Consider the following 3,850-nt stretch of genomic DNA (forward strand, 5'->3'; position numbering starts at 1 on the left):
CTTCGAGAAATTTGATCGTGGCGAATATTTGTTTCAGACAATTGTTCGATGATACTTGGTTTTTTTTTATTTGGAAAAAATTAAAAATAACATAGAATGTTATTTCTAAAACAAAATATTCTAATTTCCAATTAAAAATTTGTTGTTGGTCATAATAATTTATTCAAGTTAGATTTCAATTTAATTAGTAAATCAATTTTTACATTTTTACATTTTCTCTCAAAATTAATACATTCGGAATAATACCAAAATTCATTTTACAATTAATAATTATTAATATTCAATTTTAGATTTATTTCAACATCAAACAAACTTTCCCCATATAATTTCCAAAACAAAAATAACGAAGTAATCAAAATTCATTACTTCAATTAATCACTTGTCTTCATTTTAAATAAAACATATTACATTTCAAATCCATTTTGAATCATATTATTCAACAAACATTCGATCAAACATCATTCATTATATATAATATTAATCTCCAAAATACCCAAATTACAAATTTATTCAATACAACGTTATTTCGATTTCGATTCACCAAATTCTATGTTAAAATTGTATAAAAGACAAATTAATAATGAAATAAGTCTTCGAACTATTCAATTGAAATCAATTTTGGATAATCAATTTTTCCCTGCTGGAAATACGGGTTTCAAAGACAGAAAAATACGATTTCACGGAAATCCAGCATCCATCTGACGATAAATCGGTGTCCTTTGGGTCGCTTCCGTCTCACTGTCGCGCACGATGCAACTTCAGATGGCGGCATCGAGGAAACATAGTTACAAGAACGTGAGATCGATCGATCGGTTGGTTGGTTCAACGCGAAAAATCGGTCAAAACTTTCTCGAAACGATGATAGTTGCGTTCTCGACATCCTTTCCATCGTTTCCTTCTCAAGTCTTCTCCTTCTTTCCTTATTTTTCGTTTTTTCTTTTTATTTAATAATTCTTTTCTTTTTTTTTTTTTTTCAAAATTTTCCTCATCGATTTTTCTTGCAAACGTTTCTTCTGTATAATGTACAAACTTACAAACGGGGGAAGTATTTATGTTACAAAGAATGGAGAGGAGGAAGAAGCGAGGAGAAATTTACTTTACTAATTATAGATATCTCGGTTATCTCGTGGCGGATTCGAGGGGACACCCGCGAGAACTCGAAAATGGCTGCGATATGTGTCGAATTTTTTTTTTCTTTCTCTTCCTTTTAACATTTAACAATATACTTTATATATATATATTTTTTGTATATTTAATATTTAACGTTTAATCGATCGTTTCGCCCCTTTAGCCACGTTTAATTAGATTTGATCCCAGAACACATGGTAATTAGCTTACAAACGTACCATTTATTTATAATTTCGTACGAATCTTTGTATGTATAAATTTACAAATAATTCCGCTAGTTCTTCTGTCGTGGATACTACCGGCTATCAAGTCCTTCGAGTATCGATAATCGTATATCGATCTTGTGTAGGCCTTTTGGTCGTTCGTGCCGAAAGTCTTGCAGCAAGTGTAAAACTACGTTCCTTCGATCTTTCAATCATCGAGGAGAAGTGTGCGAGATGTTGAGATAGTAAAAGGATGAAAAGGAAGACGAGTTGGTGAATAATTGGTCAGGAAGAATGATGAAATGATGATTTTGTTTCCTTGGTGCAAGTCGTTCGGGACACGACCAGGAAATAATCTTTGGCTTCGAGGTGAATCAACGAACTTGTTGCAACGTGTTTGGAAGTTGAATGCGTGTTATTTTGTTGGAAGAATCGATTTATTCAAAAAGCAGAAAAACTTATTAAGGTTTTATAGAAAACGTCTTGAACTTTTTATAAACAATAAGGTCAATTTTTTATTTTTATGTCAGAGGATTTAGATTCTTTCATGTTTGAAAATTAAGTTGTGAATAATCTCAGAACAAGGATCTTTTAATTTTAATAGAAATATTAAAAATCTCTCTAAATCTTTCTGCAAATAGAATATTTTCACAAGTTGAAGTCAATTTTTCTATAGGAGATTTATTCAAGTTTTCAAAATTGGAAAATTTAAGAATATAAAATTTAGAAAAATTTCTTTCAACTTTGGAATTTCTTTGAAGTTAAATTTTATATTTATTTTTCCCTTGTAATTATTCATATTCGTGCTTGCAGGCATTTTATTTACTTTATGATGAATCATACAAGAATCGATTCAAAATAAAGCCACGTTTCAATTCCAAACCCAATCGCAACGAATTTGTCGAAACGAAGTAAAAACGAGGTACTCATCCGCAATAACATCAAAGCTCGCCAGAAAAGCTTTACGTAACCAACACTGAACATTAATCACACTTTTACACTTTATGATATTATATATGGCCACAGGATAACATTCGTGTAAACATCACATTAAATTAAAAAATAAAAAATAAAAAAAAAAAGAATAGTTTAATCCTAAATTGATATCTTTGACTCATAGACAATTTTAAACATGATAATTTGACATCAGATTTAAATATAATTATTTTACTTTTTATCGTGTACAAGATATTTGTTATTTTATTTAAACACAATGATATACAATATATATTTTTAAATTATTTCAAAACTAATAATTTTTCGACATAAATATCATAATACTTTTTTTTTTTGTAGAAAATAATGAATTGCATCGAATAACGCGTCACTATCGATACCGCACTATATATTTTATACCAAACAAGTTTTGCAAAAACATTTCTTCATAACTTTCCTTAATAAAATATATTTTATATTTAAATAAAAAACAGACATCCTGTACATCTTACGTAATAAATTTCACTAACAATCTTCGTTCAGAAACAGAACAGGACAGAATATAAATTGAAACAAATTATTTAAATTAAATTAAATCTCTTAATGAATTATCATATGATTTAACAATATCAATCGAGGGTTAAAGAAAGAAATAAAGAAAAAAAAAAATAAAAGAGAGAAGAATAATCGACAAAAGAGATAGAGTAATAAAAATAAAACAATAATAAAAAAGTTAAAGAAGCTCTTCGTTATCGTCCGTGACACCGTACATTTGTGGCCGCCGTTCCTGAAGTTGTCGTTGCTGCTTCAGTGCTTGTTGCTGCTTCTGGAGGAGCGCGATGCTTGCAGCTTTGTAGTTGATAGGCCCGTAGGAGCGGTAGTCCACGTCCGCGTAGTCGAGATCCGAAAATTCCGGCTTGAAGGGCTATGTAAACAGAACATTACAACGGATACCTTAGTCTAACGTTCTTCGTTCTACGGTAAACACAGGGAAGCGTGTTTCGATACGCGTATAACACCTCCTCCTGGAGGTGGACAATGTTTCGGTGCAAACACGTTTTAGCGAATGCAAATTTTATAGAGAAGAGAAAAGAGTGGAAGCGTATTTCGTTGGACAGTATTTGTTTCATTTATAAATATCAAGTATTTCGAATATATTGTGAATAATAATAATAATAATAAAAAAATAATTTGTTTTCTTTTCTTGAATTCGTTTAAATGGATGGGTAAAAGAAGGACGTATGTTACAAATTTTTTGAAATGAGGTTTCTCGCGGAACGCGGGCCATTGTGATGCGGTTGGCAAAATTTTTAGTGCTCTACAATGGCGCTAGAGGTCAGAAATTGCATAGAAAAGGGAATGAATAATGATGAGGAAGTGGAAGAAGGGCTTATATTCAGACACCAACTGCTTCTTTCATTGCTACAGCGAGCAATGAATAGTTCTTATGTTTTTTTATAAATTTTATGATTGTATTTTTCTGGAAATTCTAATTTTATAATAATTCTGATCATTTCATTATATCTATGAATTTTTAATACTCAATAATACATTTTGAATGAGAAATTTTCCCTTTTTTTTTT

At 30.3% G+C, this 3,850-nt stretch overlaps 1 protein-coding gene across 1 annotated transcript in view; it reads right to left on the minus strand.

The window, feature by feature from the left end:
* Positions 1-3,054: 3,054 nt before the first annotated feature.
* LOC102676127 overlaps positions 3,055-3,850 on the minus strand; it is a 413,064-nt gene continuing 412,268 nt past the window's right edge. The window contains exon 25 of the mRNA XM_031510593.1: positions 3,055-3,192. The gene's annotated coding sequence lies outside the window, so the exon portion shown is untranslated. The remainder of the gene's footprint in view (positions 3,193-3,850) is intronic.

The sequence above is a fragment of the Apis dorsata genome, unplaced genomic scaffold, assembly GCF_000469605.1.
Source record: "Apis dorsata unplaced genomic scaffold, Apis dorsata 1.3 scaffold_27, whole genome shotgun sequence".
Lineage (NCBI taxonomy): Eukaryota > Metazoa > Arthropoda > Insecta > Hymenoptera > Apidae > Apis > Apis dorsata.